General features: G+C 47.5%; 1 protein-coding gene across 3 annotated transcripts in view; it reads left to right on the top strand.

Moving 5' to 3' along the window:
* LOC119433183 (uncharacterized) overlaps window positions 1-22073 on the top strand; it is a 221909-nt gene that overhangs the window by 127308 nt on the left and 72528 nt on the right. Inside the window, exon 1 of one of the 3 annotated variants that reach the window (XM_037700323.2) lies at window positions 839-1276. The exons of the other annotated variants lie outside the window; for them this stretch is intronic. The gene's annotated coding sequence lies outside the window, so the exon portion shown is untranslated. Of the gene's footprint in view, window positions 1-838; window positions 1277-22073 lie in introns of those variants that run through there. 3 annotated transcript variants of the gene reach the window in all.

The following is a 22073-nucleotide window of genomic DNA, read 5'->3' as shown; positions in this document are numbered from 1 at the left end:
GTTACGATTGTTAGATGGAGCTCACGGTTAACAGTACTTATCGGTTACGGTTATTAGATGCGCTAGTTCACGGTTACTAGTAGATGAGTTCTCGTTTACAATTGTTAGATGAGTCAGTGGTTGCTATTGTTAGGTGGTTTACTGGTTACGAATGCCAGACGACGTATAAGCTTCAGCTTTTGTATTGTATAAGCTTCAGCTTCAGTATTGTAAAAGCTTCAGCTTTTGCAAAACTTATCGACTCAAAGTTGTGAAGGAAACAGCTATATCAACGAGCTGTGTAATAAAAGTGCCCATAGTTCCCGCTCGAAACGCACCCGCGTGCGCAAATTTTGATGCTTCCTTCAGGAACTTGTCGGACTCCCTAAACAGTTTGTTTCGGAGATAAAACCTACAGAGCTAGCAGTGTTTCACTTACAATCTCATGATTCGAAGAAACTATGCTTAAATTTCCGCAGCGGTTCAGCAAAATTAGCATGGCTATCGTTCCCTCTGCATTTGGACAAACAGTATTGTAATTGCGCCCGATCGCAGTACCGCTTCCTCTTAACAGGAGCATGTCGAGCGGCGAGTCAGGCGAGGATGTACGCAGTCGCCGAACGGCGCGAGCGAAAACTCATAAAAGAAAACGGGTTTCTGCTTCGACCCGTTCCAAGTGCGCCACTCTCTTTGGCGCTTTATGTTTTTGTTTTTCCCACTCCTTGACGCTTGCGATAAGGTGACACCAATGTTAGACGTTTTCCCGCTCCTCGTCTGGCAACCCCGCGTGAGCCTCCTCCTTCTCGCGTTTTCTCGTTTCTGCCCTCCCCCATCGCTCGGAGCAGACGACAACCTCTGGGCCGCTAGCAGACGACGCTCCGCGCTCGGTGCCTTTGCTTGCGTGTGTTGTGCTGCGCTATTCCTGTGGGACGGCGGCGGCTTAAAACCCGGACGTTGTGGGAAATTCATCACCTTTAAGCTCGCCGCTGAAGAAGAAGAAGAAAAACGCTCTTAACTACTCCCGTTTTAGTTCCAGACGGAGTTCCGGAGGACGTCTGCACACGTTTAGAATCCCGGAACTACAGTTCCTCAGTGAGGAGTGAGTTCGTCTCGGAAGAGCCGGGAATCTCGTCGTCGAGTGTGATGAACTGTGCATATTTTGTGCTGTGATGACAGGAGTTGTGCTCGGCCATCGAAGTGCGAGGATTTGACGGCGAAGTGTTGGTTTTGTTAGCCGAACTCGGCGAAGGCCACCGTTTGGATACCTGGCAGGCATCCGGAGGAACCTTGACTTGAGGTTGGTGGAAACCGGCGCACTTGTTAAACCGACGCAACCTTACCGGAAGGAAACTGGCCATAGGCAAGGGGCTGACGTGTAAAGGAGCAAAAATTGTCTCTGTAATTGTGAATGAAGGAACGAGGGAAAGAATTCACGCGTTACAGACACTCTTGTGTTACCGGACACTGCTGTTGGTTTCTATGCCACATAGCTAATTTGAATTCTGTAGACATTGTCTTTTTCATCTACTTTCTGAAATATAAAAACACACTAAGGTCGATTTCATTTTTTCAGAAAGACTATCGCGTAAGGCTTCGCGTTTTCAATGTTTTCACTGCACAAAAACTCGACAGAGAAGTTCGAGAAATAACGGAGCTTTTATCTGCGACCTCCAGACATCGGACGAACGATCAGTCGTCGGTGCACGGCGCAATGGAAAAGGCCTTTAATGGCTGTCGTGGCAGACAATATCTTTCCACTGACATCTTCGACTGGAAGGTCTTCAGAAAACTGTCTTGCGGTTCAGTTGCGCAATTCGATATGGAGGTGCCGGCTTGACGGATATCGTATCTCACTGATTCTAGGTCGGCTGTTGCAGGGTCAATGGGCCAGGCAAACCCGTATGACAAGATCGGTGTGATAAGTAATCTACGCGTAAAACCGTTATTCAGTGCGGGAGCAAAGCTGCGCACGAAGCTGTCGTTATTGGGAATATCTGATTGATTGGTCGTGCGCGTCTCGTGTGGAAACCGACCGCTTTTGATAAGCGTAATTCAGCAAGGATGGTAATTACGCCGACTTATGAAAGCCGTTTAGTCGCTCGGGATAACGGCGCGACTGAGCGTTAATTGCGATCATGCCAAATGCTGTCGATTAGCGGTTGTCGGTGGTAGATAGTATAGGTGGGCTTTTGAGCCAGAAGACGGCTGAAAATACCTTTTCTTTCGAATTGTACTCAGCTCACCTGTCCTACAGTGCTATAGGAGAATAACCTAATTTGCTATGAAGGGTAGAGACTTGGGCATGTTGGTAATTCATGTTAAAATACGCATGAACGTGTCGGTAGTTCACAATTGTACAAATTCCTTTGTATTCGAATCGAAGCTCTTTTTTTTTTCTTGGTGATTGGTGAGTTTGCTCCTTATGTTCGTTATCAGAGCCGACCGTGCTTGTATGTAGTGTTTAAAGTCATTGCTGATACACCTTTGATTTATAGACCAGGATCGGATATTTTTTATACCTTGTGAATACACGTTTATGCGTGACAAGTCCGCGCATTAGCAAATGGCTCATCGATTGACTTGCTGTTTTATGTCGGCTGGCTTGGTAGAATGTCCCAGAGCAATTCCTTGGCCTAGGGGCTTGGGATTGATTTTCACCGCCTGAAGCCTAAATGGTAAATGCACAATCGCTTCTTGCATTCCAGCCCCCGCCACAATGAGGCCGCCACGACAGCGATTCGTTATCAGTAACAGAACGCGACTGCCATTGATCCACCCCGGCACGTGATCAATGCAGTACTAACGAGCAGTTTTGTCATGACGAACTTCGGCAGTGCTGTAACGGGAAATAAGTTCACAGAGAAAACCGACGTGGTCTATCTAACGACTTTTCGGTCGAAATGTTCCGAACTTGAGGAGCACATTAGACGGTACGGCAAAGCAGGCGTCGGGAACTTTGAATGTGTAGTGACGTATATCCTACTTTATAAAGATTGTGCGATGGTATATCGGAAGCCTAACGTATTGCAATAGAGATCAGGTATTTCTGAGGAAGAGCTAAGTAAAGCAATTGTCTTGGGCGATCTGGTAGTTTGTATTTAGAGAGGACGCACTAAAAGACCCTGCCAATGAATAAGGCGCCACATGAACACGCATAACGAAAATCGGAACTAGCAACTTCACTTATTAAGTTTTGCGTGTTCATATAACTAGATCGTTGCAAAGCCATGTAAACCTCACTGTTTATTTTTTTTTTTTTTTGCTGAGTTTAAGAAATATAATCCTTCGTGAGATAGAAAAAAAAACCGGATGACGTTTACTGACACGTTTGGGACCTTCATTGAGTATTATATCGACGTCTGTGCCTTGATATCTCGCTTAATCTGCTATGGCATTGGCGTACCCGATGGTATATCGCAAGTCAAGGTGAGGGGCTTACCTTTATGGTGCTGGCTGTTGCACCTGTTGTATATATACTGTCATAATTGCCGAAACATGGGTACACGTTCTCAACGTCGTTTGCTTAGAACCCTGAATTGACGTTTCGTTTTTTTTTAAGTTTATTTATTAATATGAACTGCAGGGCTACAATTGACTCCGTTTAGAGGGTACCAGGACATGAGGTTGACCTTCCAGTGTTCTTTAACTCAAACTAGAAACCTCGGCACACGGAAGTTTTTGGCCTCCCTTGTACTGAACGGAATGCAACGGCAGCTGGACGCGGAATGAGTCGAACCCACGACATCAGGCATCGCCCGCAGGGTGTAGCAGTCCCTCATGGCCTCATTGCCATCGTTAGCGAAATAATCTTTGCAAGGGCAAACCTCTTTTCTTTTGGATTGTGCGCACAGCGATAAGAACAGCAGCGATGTTGTGCGAATCACTTTGTTGTTGTTTTTTCCTGTACAGCAATAACAACATCCTGTGAAACAGGAAGTGTTTTGTATAGGACGCCTCAGTCTTGTCTCGACTGACTTTTTCCGAAGCTTCTTATCTAGGACACTGCTTTTACCTCTCCGAAGGGTTTCCTTTTGACTGCGGTAAATCTTTCGTATACAAATCGCGTTGTTAACAGTGTGAAATCCATAGTTTCACAGATCCGTGGATGGTTCATTTACTGTGTACGACCTGCAGGAGTTCTTTGGGACAGCATGTACACATTGTGTGTGAAAGTCTACAGTCTTCTCACGAATTGGTTGTACAAATTTTTGTGCAATGAATGTCGAGGTCGGCACGGAAACCAAAGTGTGATGACAGGCTACTGCCACGCGTTCGATGTACGGTACACTCCTCAGAGAGATTTAGCGTCCGTGAAACCGGGTCCCTGTGCGTATGTATGTGTCAGTTCCCACTCACGTAGCAGCTTCTTGAAAAAATTGTCGTAGCGCACGTTCAAAGACATGAATACAGAATGTACGTGGGCGCGCATGCAGAAGATAACGTCCGACAACAGATCCATTTCCAGTTTCGCTGCAGTTTTTATGGCATTCAAATGCATCATGACATGTTCGCACTGTGTTGTAAGCTTAATCCGTTAGTAAATAAAAACAGACTGTCTATAGGCAAATTCTATATACTGCTCTATATATAGTCAAACGACTAACGGCTATACACTTTTTATCAAGTACTGTCTATACAGTGTTTATAGAGAAATCCTATAGATTAGGCTGTGCTCTATATACAGTATCAGGACTGTTTGTGTCAAAAGCATAGGGTCATAAGACCCTATGCTTTTGACACAAACATCTATAGAATCTCTATAGACGTTTTATATACTTATCGTCTTGCACTCTTTATCGACTATTGTTAATAGAATGTTTATAAACAAATCCGACTGAATTGTTTATAGACGGTTTATGGACTGTCTAATTCCTTTTTTGTAAGGGTACATATGTGAAAATATCTAATGTGCGAGTTCAAAATAATTACAATAGTCATCAGTTATGATTCGTTTAATGAGTAATTGCGTGGGTTGGCTGTCAACAGTTGAAATTTCGCTCCAGTGACTGTTCGTGTGTCAGGAATAGTCCTATGGCTTTTGCTTTGTTTGCAGCGCTTTAATCATCATTTTACGTTATTCGACTCGGCCTACCAAATATGACACACTGGGCCCTCTGGGGTTTAAAAAAAAAACGACCATTCATGCTGGAAACTTGAGACCATGCTGACGACTAACTCTACTGAGGCTGGTTACATTACTACTTCTGACTGCGAACATGTCAGCAAACCCTCGGAATTGACGTGCCATGTGATGTACTATTTCTATGCTAAAGACATACGGCTGCGAAACTGAAAATCAGTGATTTTCTGAAAGTAAATGCCGTGTGTGTGTGCTTTCATGTATACTATCGACCAAAAATGTTTACGGACCACGGGATCTCAGAAAACGCTAAATATCCGAGCAGCCTTTAAAAGTAGCTAGTAAAACAGTACATCACAATGTTGTTCGCATATACCAGCAGAGGCTGGAAATGGGAATACCAGGCTGCGTTTGGAGGCTGCGGAGATATTCAGCTTTTTGTCAGATCTCTTGGTCCGTAAACTTTTTGGGTCGATAGTACATTCAGCCAGAAGTATTCAAGCTCTTAGACTAGGAAGGCTTAGGAGTGCGGTTCAACGGCGAATATCTCAGCAACCTTCGGTTTGCAAATGACATTGTCCTATTCAGCAACAATGGGGACGAATTACAGCAAATGATTGAGGAGCTTAACCAAGAAAGTGTAAGAGTGGGGTTGAAGATTAATATGCAGAAGACAAAGATAATGTTCAATAGCCTCGCAAGGGAACAAGAATTCAGGATCGCCAGTCAGCCTCTAGAGTCTGTAAAGGAGTACGTTTATCGAGGTCAATTACTCACAGGGGACCCTGATCATGAGAAAGAAATTTACAGAAGAATAAAATTGGGTTGGAGTGCATACGGCAGGCATTGCCAAATCCTGACTGGGAGCTTACCACTGTCGCTTGAAAAGAAAATTGTACAATCATTGCATTCTACCGGTGCTAACATATGGGGCAGAAACTTGGAGGTTCACAAAAAAGCTCGAGAACAAGTTAAGGACCGCACAAAGAGCGATGGAAGGAAAAATGTTAGGCCTAACGTTAATAGACAGGAAGAGAGCGGTGTGGATCAGAGAGCAAACGGGGATAGCCGATATTCTAGTTGACATTAAGCGGAAGAAATGGAGCTGGGCAGGCCATGTAATGCGTAGGATGGATAACCGGTGGACCATTAGAGTTACAGAATGGATACCAAGAGAAGGGAAGCGCAGTCGAGGTCGGCAGAAAACCAGATGGGATGATGAAGTTAGGAAATTTGCAGGCGCAAGTTGGAATACGCTAGCGCAAGATAGGGGTAATTGGAGATCGCAGGGAGAAGCCTTCGTCATGCAGTGGACATAAATATAGGCTGATGATGACATTCGGCCACCAAACTCTGCAGTAACTGTGTATCGCGACAAATTTGAATTCGCAATTTGAAATTCGTATACTTCACTGGTTCACTATGGTATAATTCCCAAGAAAACTGCTACGTACATATTAAAACGTTGAATTCGATGCTTATGCGCCCAGGCTTTGCGCATGAATTTAGTTTTTACGCCAATGTCGTGTCCTGTAAAGTTTTCTCGTCCGACCGTGCCCATGCACTCTGTGTGTCTTTGTGCTGACGTTAGGACAGTTTTAGAATATGACCTATACGAAGACCATATAGCGGTGCATGCAATCTCACCCCAACTTTGCTGAAACATCGCTTTCACTCCGAAGCAGTGCATCTACGAAGTGCTCCGTTTACCGTTTTCCATATAATCACCCTCCCAATACCTTTCGGCATGAGTATTTCCTCCGTGTTTCCATTTCTGTCCTCTCAGTCGCCCCGGTACAGAACGCGCTGGCCGAAAGACGTCGCGCGCGCTTTCGTGCCCTTCGCGGGGTGACGTCACCGATTTCCGGCGTCCTCTATTGGCCGCTGGCGACGCTCGTCCTTGGGGGCGCCGCTAAAGTCCTCGGCACAAACCAAGCTCATTAGTATGCGCACTCGCGTCGGCTATAAGGAGTCCCTTTCCTTCTCTCTATCTCTCTCTTTTCGTTTACTTCTTTTTCTTTATTGCGTTGTTTCGGTGTCAGCGTGATTGCACGCTTGATCATGACCGCCGCAGCGGCCGCACGTTTTGCGAAATCCGGGACAGAGCAAAGGAAAAAGGTCGGCGCCATCTTTGTTTTCTGTTTTCCCAGCGCCGTATACGTCCCTCCCCCGCCATGTACGCGCACGCTCTCGGGTCTTCTGCTGCGGCTGCTGCTGCTAAGTTGGCTCGCGCGAAAAATATATCCTGTTTTATGACCTCTCTCGGGCTGTCCGCGATGGCAAACAGTTCGTCCCTTTCCTTCTTGTCTTCTGTTCAGATCTGGAACCCCATCCCTCGTGGTGGGTGAGCTTCTTGGCACGTGACTTTCCAGACGCGCGTAGCGGCGCGGCAGACGATGCGGCGCAGAAGACGAAACGAAGTCGGTCACGAATCCAACTAGCGGTGCCTTGCTAAATCCGCGTGTGAAATCTGTGTTAATAACTACCACACGCGCTGACGTCGTACCGATTATAGTGGGCCGAAGAAAGTAGTGCTAAGTCTGGGTGGTAGCGTTTATGCTATGGTTTTCGCGCGACGTCACGTGGGCGCAGCTTCTCACCGTGCTAGTAACCGAACATGGCGGCCACGATGACGTTAGTGCGTACATTGCTTTTCTTTTTTTGACGGCGATCGTCTGTCACCGAGTTATCACTGTTCTGGGTTTGTCTCTCGGCGCATAGACGCGCCTATCATGCTCTCACGTTTGATGTTCACGCAGCTTCTCGACGTTCTAGTACCCCAAGACGGCGTCCACGGTGACGTCGGTGCAAACCACTTATAGACAAACAGGCATCACGTGAGCGCAAGCAGACGACGATGTTAGTACTTGTTCGTTACTCGCCGATTCTAACAACAATCTTGCTAAGTAAGATCCTTTTAAGTTGGTCACGCCTCAATTGGAACATGGACGAGGCGGTCCCATTCCATTCATATGGAACGGGACGGCAGAGCCGCCGCAGCTTCGTGACGTCATGTTCCCTGTAGCTCATCTATAGCATAGAGTTTCGTGGAAAAAATTACTAGAGGGATCCCATGCGCTGGTGTTTACGGGAGCTGCAAATATTATGGTTTTGCCGGCAGAGGAATGACGGGCAGTAGATGGATTTGTCTAAACTTGTCCTTCTGGCTTCAAAAGGACCTTGCGACTTTGTAAATTGACCATTTCCAGCAAACTTTTGCGCAACAAATGCAACTACTATTCCCAATTATTATTTGTGTGCGCAGAGACACCATTGCCTTGTCGAGTTTAGAAAACTCTAATTCCTTGGAAACTCTGACAGATTTAGTGCTCCAAGAAAATGGGAAGCCGCAAGTGCGAAAACGGGACGATTCCACGTACGCAATCATTCGTTCTCATGGTAGCTTAGCGATTGTGGCACCAGAGTTCCCACTAGTAATTTTTTTAGGAAACTCAATGGTGCATACTTCGCTTAGTCTTTCCGACACGCTAAATAAACGAATGTCATGCGTCGTCGTCTGGTTTTTCACTATAGCACACTGAGAGTTAAGGCCACGTTCCGTACGGGTGGGTATCTTGTCGGCCGCATTCTCTGTCGTCGTCTGCTACTGTTCTCGGTAACAGCCGACGCAGCCGCGTACATAGATTGCACAGTATAATATCCGATCTTTGGATTGCATGACGGGAGCTCAATAGCTCAGGCAGGGCTGTGCGGTTTTCCGCGAGAATTCCTCATACGTGCCGCAGAAACCAGACGACCGAAACGAACGCAATCCACGCGCTCGGGAGCAAGACGATCGACGACAAGCGCTGAAGTTACAGACGGCTTTCTTTCTTTTCCGGCTCGTTTTCGCTTCTCGCCGTCTCGGTATATACCCGGACGCGACTTGAGAGCTTAAACAGCTTATGACGAAACTGTCGTCTCCGAGAACCTGCGCACCGTTGGCGCTGCGTTAATACGCTACTTGCACGGTGTGCAAATACAAGCTTACTGTTTGCTTTCTCTGGCCGTAAGTACTCGCGCGCGGCTTGTTTCGAAACCATCTGCTAAGAGCAAAGTGACGCAAGCCGTCGCCGTGCGATGCTTTTTATCCGCCTACGCCCCTTGATTTAACGTTCGGTGCATATTTGTATCAGCGCACCCTACTTTGGAACTGACGCACTGGCTTGCAGACGACATTTTTTCCTCTCTCTTTTTGTCGTTTCCGGCGTATCGTCTGCTTATCTTCCAAGATCAGTTTGGCACGCGTTCCTGCTGCGCACGCCTCGCAATCTCAAAACATACGAGTCGTTCTTATCGCGTAACGGTATGGCGAAAGAACACTCAAAACTCTCTTCACTGAAGCTGCCCGTTATCTTCACCGGTAGCACTGAATATACGCCGTGGCTTCTCGCTCATCTCGCATGGAGTCTTCCGCTGTTGTGGCGCTCGCTTCGGTGTCCGTTCTGGATAACTGTGTCGTGAACGTGTTGTTATTCCTCCATGTGTCGCCTATCGCGCACGATTGCCTACGCCGTCTTTCACAGATAATGGACATCCCATTTGGCTGGGGCGATAAGATCTCTCGCTTCTTTTTCGAGGTCGAGCACAGCGTTTGTTGTCAGTTGCACGCGGGCCAAATTTCGACGCACCCATTTCCCTCTACCCTTGGCGTGGAAAACGCTTGTCCCATACTGCGTGAATACGCTGGAGTTATAGCTGGTTAGTTCCCTGCAACTACGGACTCGATCACAATCATTTAGAACGCGGAAAGTGTGGGTGCTTCTGAGTGTTGCTGGGATATTTACTAATGCGTGCGCTAGATCACACGCTGCCATGGCTACCGTAGCGATTCGCGCACTCCGCCACAAAGCACTGTGAATGCTCATAAGCATAGATTGAGGTAATCTATAAACCTTTTACACAGGCACTTTGTCGCCATGTGCATCTGTTTTCTTTTATCTATATGCATAATATGTTGCCTGAGCTGTGAGGCAATGAACCTATGTAGGATATGACCTTATCTATCTTATCTATGATCTTATATAAACACATAGGCTATAGACCGTTCATATGCAGTAGACGCTCTGTGAGCACTGTCCATTGGCACTCTGCAGAGTTCGTTTATAAACGTTCGCGTCTATACCATTCCTGTAGTTCGGCGAAGTACATATTTTGCAAGGATGGAGCGCGGGATGAGTCTTTAAGTGGCGCCTACGCACTTTCAAGGACACCGTTTGAGCGCTCTATACGGCTGTGTTCGGGTCTGTATGCACACAGTCGGCAGCACGTGAAACGCAACAATGCATTCGCCCGACGTTCCCCACGTCACGCCAACGGGCTTTTGGAGGGTCTCAAAGACACGCCAGTGTGTAACTTGCGCACCGCCTTACCATCCACATTAATGAAACTGCTCACGAGAAGGAACATTTCCCACGCCACTCATGAGCGAAAAAAAAAAAGTGATCACGTTGTTCAGAAAACACCGTACCAGAGGCCGCGTATATACATGGCGGTCCATGCGTTGCCGGACGTATATATTCGTCCTCCATTGTTTGGCGCCCATCCGCTACCTGCGGCGCTCATCGCTCATCTGTTTGACCCCGTATTTGCAGACGCGCCTCCATCGCTTCAACCCCTACCCCCCATTATAACGCCGTCGTCTGCATTTCAATCGCTCGCGTATAGCCGTCATCATCCACTTCTGCTCGGCTCCCCCTCCCTGTCGTCTGTTTTTCTCACGGCGCTCACACCGGTTTGTCCGTCTGCTCTTCTTCTCTCGTCTGCTCCGGATCATTTTAATTTTTCCCCCTCTGGAACTCCCACGCCGAAGACCGCGCCATCGCTCATCGGCCTTCATGTCTTCTGCAAACTCCGTTTCGCGCGTCGTCTGTTATTCCTTCTGCTGACATAAAAAGCACGAATGCGAGCGAGCGCGCGTGCAGACGACGCAAGAAAAGCAGCAAAAGACAGAAGCGGCTTTGTCCGCGGCTTCGACTACGTCTTTGTCTCGGTCATTCGGTGCTGCTGCTTCTGACCGTGCTCTCGGCACCGCCAAGCGCGTCCTGTTCCATTTATAGAGCCGGCAGCTCTGGATTGTCCGGTGGCTGTTGGGACCTGTCATCTCTCCTGGCTTTCTTATATGGAACGGTGGCTTTTGTTGTCCCAGTTTATGGCTTTTTGCTTGGCCAGCGGCTATTGCACGCCTCTTGAAGACACGAAGCGTGCCAAACAGAACGCGAACATCTCTCCATTCGCTTATAGGCTGCTCGTGGGCGCGTCAGATTGCCTGTCATTCGTTAACCCGGTTTATTCGCCGCATTGCAGCACCTTGCAGATCAATTTTGTTTTTTCAGTCTCGATGAGATGCGGTCCCTGCAAGACTAGGCTTGTATCCGACATATTGGAAACATCAGAAGCTATTCCGTTTCGATCATAGCTCCAAATCGAATGGTGGACGCATCATGAGTGATTATTTTATGGGCGAATATTTGTTTTTGTCCCTGCAATGGAGCGTTCTTCAGTGTGTAACATTCGAGGATAAATAAATACACGAAATAATTGCTTGAGTGCGGAGAATAAACGTATAGCCGGCCAAATCTTTAGCTAGCTTATGTAAATGCAGTTTTTTTTTCTGCTGTCTAGTGCGTTACGACGGAACGAACTTGCGACACGGTCGAGGTTAACTAATGCTCACAAAGCTCGTGAAGATAGCATAGTCATTTGTAAGTTTGTTCCTAATTTAAGGTGCTGGCGCACAGAAAGTCGCCGCTCGCGCACGCTAGTTCAAGATTTAGGCGGCTGTGCATTGTTTAACGTTCGCGTGGACGCTGAACGCGCTATTTAAACAATGCCACTAAAAACGTATATGCTGGAAAGGTTTGTAAACTACTTGGAACTGTAGTGACTCATTGCTTTATGATAATGAACGTATTTTGCGAGTACATGGGCCTGAAACGCGGAAGGTGACAAACGTGCCAAAGAGACACCCCGAACTGAAATATTTATGCTAAACTTATTGTACACGAGTATTGAGTTTTGAATGTGCATCCCGACCCACTGTAACCACCCTAGTTGAACTGGGAGCGTGTTCAGCCTTCGGCTAAATATTGATGCAAAGTTTCTCTCAATTGAAACGATGGGCCGCTGCTGCAGAGAGCTCCCCGTACTGACACACAACTTTAGAACTGATAATTTTCTGGGCGAAAAACAGTACACATGCTGCGAGGCGCAATTTTCGCTTGAGATCCGTAGTTCCTGGCACTGCGTAAGTGACGTTCTGTCGGTTACGAGTGTATGAAGCCGCAGTTTCAACATGGCTCACGTAGCTCTCAGTCCTTGTCAGTCAAAGGTGAGAGACGGGGTTTTAGATCGGGGCCAACTACAATTTCCCTATTCAGGTGCTTCTCCCTTCGCGTAAGTATGCGGACCGGGGATTGCGTGATGAAGCGTGATTTTTCTTCTCCGCCCGTGAACGTAAGTTGAAATTGAAGACTCCATTCGAAACATCACATTAAGAACTCGATGAGGTGTAATGCACCTAAAAGAACAATATAAAATTTACCGACGATAGGGACAAATTTTAGTTAAGGCCGTCAATTAAAAAAAATGCAAGAAATCACAAAATAAACGTAACTCAAGCATTAAGTTTACAATGCTTCCCTTCGGGGATAATTGACGATGTTTCCATTCTCTAAAATGCATCATCTAATGGGCCTAATATCATACGCAGGGAGGCTATTTGTCGTATTGAGGGACGGTGACGTGAGGTGACTGCAGGCTCAGGATGGAGTCGGTACTGACGCATGGCAAGGGTTATGGGGATATCGTTCTGGTGGGCCTTCGTCGTGCAGTGGACCTAATAAAACAGGCTGACAATTTGACGATGCCATGAGGTGCTTCCGAAGGTTTCATCGCGACCGCAAGAAGTGCACGCGGCACTGCTAGCCAATCCAAATTCTTATGTATACCTAGAACATTTTACGGAGCACCGAAACGCCGGAGACATGAATGGCAGCGGCAGCGATGGTAACAACATCTTGCGGTGGTTTAATGAACCACAAAGCGCCAGAAGCGTTGCGTTTGCCGCTCTTCTAGTCCAAGAAAAAGAGTCAATATCCATTCGTGTTTATGTTGCTGTTGGAACCTTTATACCACCTGCAAGTTTCACGTTGCGTGTCGCCGCAATAAGTAAAGCTTCGTTATAACGAAGTCGCGTCCTACATGAAAATAACTTCGTTATATTCGATATTCCTTATAAGCATGTGTTCGCTCAACTCAGACATCGGCACTCTCGTGTAGAATGGTGTGGGACTAGCAAGTGCGGGTGGGTAACGTGTCACACAGTCCGCTGCTCTTATTGGTGGGCAGAATCAAACTATAAAAAATATCCAGGGAACTCTGCCTTTGGGATAGATGTTGTAGGAATTATGGCTATAGTACGTGGAATTGTCTAATCTTTTTTCCTGTGGCTTCTGACGTTCTTGAGGTGTTGTTTATGACGCTTCAAATGTGCTATATTTCCAAGCAATCGCATTTGTTTGGTATAGCACACGTTAAGTTTCTCCTCACATGCTAGTCATTGCGAACTGTTGCACTTGTAGCGCATTATTTTGTTGAAAATGGCCCATTTTCAAAGTTGCAAAAGTCGTTTGAAGCAAGAATTTTATAGGCGAAATCACGAGCTACCCGTCACTGTTGCGCTTGATGAACCATCAAACTTGCATCTCCCGCAGACCACCAGCGACAGGGTTCTCTAGCAATTTTTGTAAGGAACTCAGTGGGCAGAACCGTAGTGGGTATTGCCCGTGCGGTTCTGCCCACTGTGGGCAGCGTGATGGTTGAGTTGGTCGCCTAATTGCAGACACCGCGCTGCTCGTGCTACTCATATGACACGGTGTAAACGGGATGATATACTATGCGGGGCTGGGTCTGAGTCTATAATCGTTACGGTGAACCTGAGAGTTCGGCTGAGTTAGATTCTGTTCCTTGAGGTAAACAGCTCCAAATAGGACAAACGAAGTAGGCAATGGATGTAACAGCACGTCCTCTAAATTGCGCAAGACGCAATTTATGCGTAGTTATCCGCCACGGATTACACAGCGTTAGCGCTAAACCAGCACAATAGATGATTGTGAGATCAGCGCTTTCCTTTTGATCATTGTCGCGCTGTTTATCACGATGGTCAGAGAGAGTATTGCTTAGATGGCCGTATACTGTCCAGTTTGATTAAATGTTGATCAGCTGTTAGCGATAGCATGTGGTTTAGCCGCAAGTCATGATACCTTCTGGGCTGTGGTGTGTGAAACCTGGAGTTGAACACGGTTGGATGGGAGTGTATTTACTGCCTGCAATTATCGCTGACCTGTTTCTCTGTGTGTATAAGTAAACAACGCGCAGTACGCGTAGAGCTCTTGTGTATGTGTGTCATTGGAGAATTAGCTTATGAACATTGATTATCTGGCATGATTCTCTTTTTACCTGCTGCACATACAGCGGCTTTGCTTGAGTGCTAGGGCAGAATTATCTGGAGACCTTTGGGAACATTGAAACGTCCGATAGCCTTACGGCTGAACAAATTTAACCAGCTGCGCTCTTAATAAAAAGTCCAATCAACGTGAAATCAATAATTCTGTAAGAAGAGGAAGTCGTCCTTAAGATGTATGCCGAGAGCCTCTAAGCTCCGTAAATTTAATTCTGTAAGGATACCCATTTATTTGACGCACTCGCAACACACACTGCAGTCCGTTTCACAGTATTAAGTGTAAAGTGACTCCTAACTGGAAGCCTTGCAGGATGTTTGACACTCCGCGATTGATTGATTGATTGATTGATTGATTGATTGATTGCCAGTAAGTCCCCCCAGCAACGCACGAACTGTGAGAGGCGCTTGAGCGGAGGGCGCCAGGTTAATTACCACGCGGTTGTTGACTGTGCATCGATACCTGAATACGCTAAATTCCTTGCCCTTCGCCTCCATCAAAATGCTACCGGCGCGTCCGGGAATCGCGCCCACGACCTCGCGCCCAGCGCGTCATAACGCCGTAGTCACTGACTCCCCGCGGTTCAATGGTCCGGGTGTATAGCACATGTTAGGCTTACGTTAAGAGACAGGAAGAGAGCGGTGTGGATCAGAGAGCAAACGGTGGATAGCCGATATTCTAATTGACACTAAGAGAAAGAAATGGAGCTGGCCAGGCCATGTAATAACCGGTGGACCATTAGAGTTACAGAATGGATACCAAGAGAAGGGAAGCGCAGTCGAGGACGGCATGGAAAGTAGGTGGGGTGATGAATTTAGGAAATTTGCGGGCTCTAGTTGAAATCAGCTAGCGCGCAAGACATGGGTAATTGGAGATCGCAGGAGGCACCTCTTAGTCCTGCAGTGGTCATAAAGATGGACAATGGGAGTGATGATGATGATAGCAGATGCGGCAGCACGCGCGTTATCGTACACCGCGTCGCTCGCATCGGTGAGTGACCGGCACGCGTCGTCTCGTCTTGACTTGGCTGGCACGCGGGCGAGCAAAATGGTGCCGCTGTCGTATGGAAGGGGCCACGGCGCTCGAGAGAAGCGTTTATCACGTTCCCGCCGGCCACCGCTCTCGGTCGGCGGGGTTGGCCCTGTTTCGCGTTCGATGGCACGACAAGACACGCGCGCCGCCGTTTGCAGCGCGCGTAAATATGCAAACGGGGACGACGACGGGCTCGCCGCTCACCGGCTCGTGCCCGCCCGCTCGCGAGTCGAGCCAGAAGCCAAGCCACCTGGCGAGCCGCGTCCAGACAGACGGCGAGGCCACCCATGGGGATTCTTACTAAAATTACTAGAATGGAGCTCTGGCATTGCGATTGTTCGAATGCTACTGGAATTACAGGTAGTATGCGATGATTTGTCTAATATTTGTGCTTGTGGCTTTGTTTACTACGCTTCATCTGCCTTTACTGGCCTAAATTTCTGAGCAATCACATTTTTTTTTAAACGTAGAAGACGATAAGGCACTGCGCACATGCGAATAATTTCTACTTATAACGCAATGTTTCGTTGAAAATTCTCAGCATCGCGAAGCCACAAAGCCGTTTGAAGCCAGAAGACGACGTTTCGGCAAATTAATGTACTAACCACCATTCCCAAGCTTGATCAAGCGCCAGAGTTCCTTCTAGTAATTTCTGTAGGAAACTCTTATGATGTCACTAAGCTCGGTTGCAGGCTTATATATCTCTGGAGAACAAAGCGTAACCTCCTGTATGCGCTACCAGGGAACAACCCACTGCTACGCATTAAAACACTCGGTCTCTTAACTGGTTGACGCAACCTTTGTTTGCATTACTGCGCTGTTTTACCATGTTTTGTTTTTCCCTTTCTGTTTGTGACAAGGGCACAGAAAGAGGGGTGGAACAATGCAGGTAATTAGGAAGAACACCTGAACAGAGTGTAAACGAAGAAACAGCACAAAAATAAAAGTTAAGGGAATGAAAGATCGCACAACCGCGGCAGCATACGACATAATTCAAAAGCGAAACTAAGGGAAGTGGCTATCCGTCTGCGGTTAACAGGAGACAGCTCGAAGTCTTATATACGCCCATGTGTTAGGACAAAGGCCGTTTCAGGGCAAACATATATAGAATACATCAAGAAAGAGAACAGTAAATGGCAACGAAGACGGTAAGCGAGGGCACCGTCGTCTGAAACGCAGATGACTCCCTCCGCGCGTCTTCTGCAAACGAATCGAGCAATATGGCTCCGCCGGTGAGCCAAGAAGTCGTCTTCTGCCACGTCTCGCTGTAACAGAAGACATCTGCACCGGGTTCGCTTCAGCGTTAAACAAAAGCAGACGGACGAGAAAAAAAAAAGAAGTACCCAATACAAAATGGCGGCGACGTTGAGGCAACGGGTCGTCGTCGTCTGCCACTGATGCGTGCATCGTCTGCATATGCGGACGCAGAGGGCGCTCGCGTGGTTTGGGCCGGCAACCGGGTGCCACTGAACAAGTCGGTCGAGCGTGATCATAGCCTCGGGAAGTCGATGTAGCGTTCGCCAAGGTGCGGAATAAATATAGAAAGGCAGTATTGAGATCGCCGCTGCTCTGTGCGGTCTCGCTGTTTGTTGGCGCTGGTGATTTCTGGTTGTCCTGTTTCTGCCAACGGAACAAACACGACTTCAGCATGACGCGTAAGAAGGATACTTTAGAGAACAGGATACGAGGCTGTCGTTGGTGTGACAGTGTCGTGCCATTCGAGTGCGTACACTCTGGCGTCCAATTCGACTGTCCATCTCGTAGCGTACTTGGGAGTACGGGCGGTATTCAAGAAGCAGAGAAGGAAACGGGGACGGGGATTATAATGTCGCGAGATTGTGTTCGTGGTGCCATCTAACGCTGCCTTCCCGGCAGCGCATCTTCGTCGCTACTGTAAGAAACACTTGAGCCGCTAAAGGTATTCTTAAGACACTGCTATGCGACGCGTTGCGTTATAATAGTTGCTATATGCGTCTCAGAGCGCCAGCTTGCACGAGGGTAGGATGGATAAAGTTGTAATTCTCTCGTGCCGTACATGCTTCTGTATAGTGGGTTTGCTGTGGGCAAATGTGTAACATGAATAACACTCTCCCTACGTTGATCGCGATAATTTCATGTAATAAAAAAAATCGTCTGAGGTCTAATGGGTAGAGCATCGTAATGCTGGCGTGGAGGACCCAGATTCAAATGTCTCGATGACGATGGCTTGGCGGTGATGACGATGGTATGACAGCGATGGCGACAACTGTGGCATGACGAGTGATTATTGTACTCAGACGAAAAAAGAAAAAAAAAACAATTACGAAATGTATCGTTACAAACTGATTCGAACCGCACCATCGGTCTCGGAATGCTTTTGAGAGTCCCGAAACGAGGTTAAGCAGGGACTAATTAGAAAGTGCCTCATATGAGGCAAAGAAAGCCTCGCATTAACAGCGAAGGCAGGAAACTTGGGCAGTTCTGAATCCTTCAAAAAAAAAAAAAAAAAGGACAAAAAGGCCTGAGCGGAGAGGCCGCGTAACACTCGGAGTCACGCTCCGCCGAGGCGGGCAAAGCGTAGAAGGGGGCTGAGATGCCTCTTCTCTTCGCGGATCTGTGAGGCGTACGGCAGAGAGCAAACAGAGCCGCGCGTTGAAGCGACGCGGACAGTAAAGACCGACAAGGAAAGAAATAAAGACAAGCTTACAAACAAAGAGGACACGCATAAGTAAATCCAGAGAATACAGGGGGAAAGAAAACATAGCACAAAGAACAGAGAAAAATAGAAAGGAAAGCGGGAGGTGGTAGGGAACGAAAAGAAAGATAGCAAAAATAATGAAAAAAAAAAAAAAAACGAACAGAAAGAATGAAACGCGATGACGGGGGAATCGAGCACCTGGGGAAATCTCGGCGGCCGAGCTGATTCGCGCAGCTCCGTGAAAGTCGAGCGTTACGTCGTATTACGGTGATTACAGCGCCACCAAGCGTGAAGCAAGCCAGAAGGAAAAGAAGCGAAGAGGTATGGCTAAACCGTGCAGTGCGGCATATATGCCTCAATCCCCCGTGCGTCAACAGGGGCCTTAGCGCACTATCCATGCTGGAAAGTTGTTTCAACCCTCTAAAATAAGAATAAAGCCTGAAAGACAGCTACGAGTAACAAAGTCTGGCTATCCCGTACATGTCCATGAACGTATACCCTCCAGGCTGATCGACCCTCCATTTTTCGTCAGCCCGTCAGTCAGTTACCCCGCGGCATAGAGTTTCTCACTATAACACCTAGAGGGTAATCTGGCGCCACCGTCTATGCGAGTTTCTTAAAGGGCACTGTGCCGTCATGGGAATGTCGGGATATGTGTCGGCGAGGCTTGTGTTGGCTGGTGTTGTACGAGGCTTCGTCTAAAACGTTGATATGGCTGCACAAATAATGCGTTCTTAAAATAAAATCTACATAAAAGGCTTTCATTCACCCATATTACATCTCTCAATAAAGTTTACTCACCTACAATGCAGAATCAAGCGAAGAAAAGCAACAACAGACGACAAGTTGTCCCAAACCGAGCGAGAATCTTATCGTCTGTCCTCCAACTTTAGCGCCCAGCTGATACTTTTCACGTTTCATATAATTGTACATCCAATAACTCCTCATAATTAAAAAAAACATGTTATATGTGTAATAATAAAGCTAAAACAGCTTTTTTACGTGCTGCTTCAGCAGGGAATGAATTATTGTGACAGACGGAACGGTGCTAGCCAGGCGCGTCTTCAAGGCGTCCTGGCTCGCCGAGATCGATGCCAATCCGAAGTCACAATATACCGGCATTGCCATGCATACCACAGCGCAGCAGCGCCAGATTTCCCTTTAGGTAATGTAGGGAAAAACTCTATGTCCCGCAGAGAATCTTTCATTGCGCCTGTACGTAGAAGCTCCGCAGCGTGACGTCACAACGATGTGGTGGCGCTGTCTTCAGCTGCGGCGTGTATGGGCCAATGAGACTGTCGCCTCTGTCTCCATTGTGTGACGTGTGTGCGTGACCCCTTGATCGGAGTAATTAGCGCCGTTAAGACAAACTCTACTTTAGCCGGGTTTTGTCCAGAGGAAATATGAACACTCTATGCAAAAGTCTTACATTCTAAAAAAAAAAAAATGCACCGTTTGGAGCTTTTCTTGTCCCACAACAATAATCGTCATCTGTAACGCGTGCATTTCCAATCTCTAAAGCTGCGCGCCCGGTACTTCCAGGGGAGGTATTCTGTAAGGGTCCACCATGTGGACATGTCCATTTCGTCTGCTGCTGTAGTGCTGTAGTTCTGATTGGCTGTGGCGCTTGGCGCCTACGGACGCCGACCTCAGCTTAGCCAATCAGAACTTGAACAGCAGACAGAAATGGACTTGTCCACTAGGTGGACCCTTACAGAATACCTCCCCTGGTCATGAACGGCGCATGCGCATTATCAACGTGACATTGCATTCTTGACAGCAAAGTAGCGAGCGCAGTGTTTTCGAGAAAGGAAACGCAAGCAAAGCAAGTGATGAATATCGTTGCGTGACAATTGATAAGCCTCCAAGGTAGCAAGGTTTAAGTGTACGACTGTTCTGCTGAATATTGTCGTTAAAAGCTACGCTTATTGATCACAAAGCACAAAGAAGAGACGTGTTGTTGTTGTTCGTATGCTCTTTTAATTTTTCTTGCTTGGAGTTCTGCTCGACGCTAACTGCATTTCGGTTGACAGTGTTACAGCTCTGGAGTTCAAGCTGTAGTGGCGCGACCTTCAGTGCTCGAGACTGAGCAGACGACAGTCATACGGAGAAACGCTCATTCTGGTATACCGGGCTCCTGATTACTCGACTCCATCCCCAAATTCTGTTGCAGTGTCATGTTATATAGTGAAGCGGTTCGTAAATGCTTTTCTGCACTATACGTGGCCGCATTTGCTAGCTGTGTTAATAAACACGCAACCCGTTTTAAGGTCGAGCAGCTCTCGCGCCGCGCCTCCGCTGCAGAGGTCGCCGCGTTAGTAAGGATGTTCTCTATACCGTACGGTTCTTGTACGGGATATGTTTTGTTAAGACGTGTTCCGTACAGCCTGGCAAGGTTCGGCCCGGACCATCGCGTCACGCAGAAACGTGACTCTGTTCGAACGCGTCTTATGGGCATTCGCGTTGTTAAGACTTCGCAGCGGACGACGCACGCGTTACCGCTGTAGCATGTTGCACGATCCGAGTTGTCTACCGCTAGCCCTAACAGCAGCGCCGTCACGTTCGTCTGGTTCACTCTTTGTAGCTATTGTAGGTGCTTTTCGTTCTCTCGAAGTATGTGTCCCTTGCCAATTGAACGGCTAAAGGAAAAGTTTGCCTGAGCGACCTCTTGTTCGGAATTACCCGTAACGTTTCGCACAAGAGAGGGGATGGCAGAGCTCAGAAGAGCGCGTATATATATATATATATATATATATATATAATGAACGAGAAGAACGGAAAGCGAGGGGCCCGATTCATTTTAGTCAAATCATAAGGAGCCGACGAACAATGACACGAAGGACAGCATAGGGAAAAATATTGTTAATTCTGAATTCAGGTAAAGAAATTATAAATAAATGGGAGTGGGATGAAAAACGAAACTGGCCGTAGGTGGGATACGAATCCACGTTATCACATACGTGCTTGATAACGCAGCTTTGATGCCTTCAGGAAACATGTGTTGGTTTCAGTACTTGTTGCTAGGCTGCTTGGTTCATCTCATTCCGCAAAGTTAAGACGAAACCAAGGACGGAAAAAAAGCTTTGGGACAGGAAAGAGCGTCACTTGCAACTAGTTTATTGAAAGCAGACGGGGTCACATTTATAGGAGAGAAGGTGACCATGTGTGCACGTACGTTTGCGCACAGTACTCAAACAAAGTTTGCATACTTATCCGATCATACAGTGCGGAAACTGGCGTTCGGTGCTGCGTAAAGCCACAGACGTATCGCTGACACAGAAGTGACGTTTCATGTTGATGAAATAGGCTTCCATTAATTCCCGCGGCATGGAATCTTTGCGTTTGCCAAGAATGCGGATACGGAAAAGATCTGGCTCACACGTGCAGGAATCGCAGTGCGTAGGTAAATGTGCGCTAATCTTATTTTTGATTGACAGCTCGTGTTCCCTTGCCCTATCATTGACGCAACGGCCTTTCTGGCCGACATATACCCAGCCGCAATCAAGTGGACTTTCGTCCGCTTGATTGCGGCTGGGTATATGTCATCAGTATATGTAATCAGTGCTTGCCAATCTGTCAGTTTGGCCCGAAGGCGAAGCATTGGCAGCGATAGCCAGGTTCGGCGTGGCGCTGAAGGCGTCTCAGAACGCTGACGTCATCAGGAGCTCCGGTCGCCAGGGGCGCTGCGAGCGTCGCATCTCGATGGCGCGCGAGATAAGACCGCAACAAAAACCAGCGGCGTTCCTCGGCGTCCAAAGAAAGAACGTGATAAATTCATCTTGACGTCTACTGTGTGTTCCGCTCAGACTATGGTCTGCGTGGTGCATACGCTATCAGCATAAAT

The sequence above is a fragment of the Dermacentor silvarum genome, chromosome 11 (genome assembly GCF_013339745.2).
Source record: "Dermacentor silvarum isolate Dsil-2018 chromosome 11, BIME_Dsil_1.4, whole genome shotgun sequence".
Taxonomy (NCBI): Eukaryota; Metazoa; Arthropoda; class Arachnida; order Ixodida; family Ixodidae; genus Dermacentor; species Dermacentor silvarum.
The sequence above is the reverse complement of the archived record's forward strand: the minus strand, read 5'-3'. Positions and strand labels throughout refer to the sequence as shown.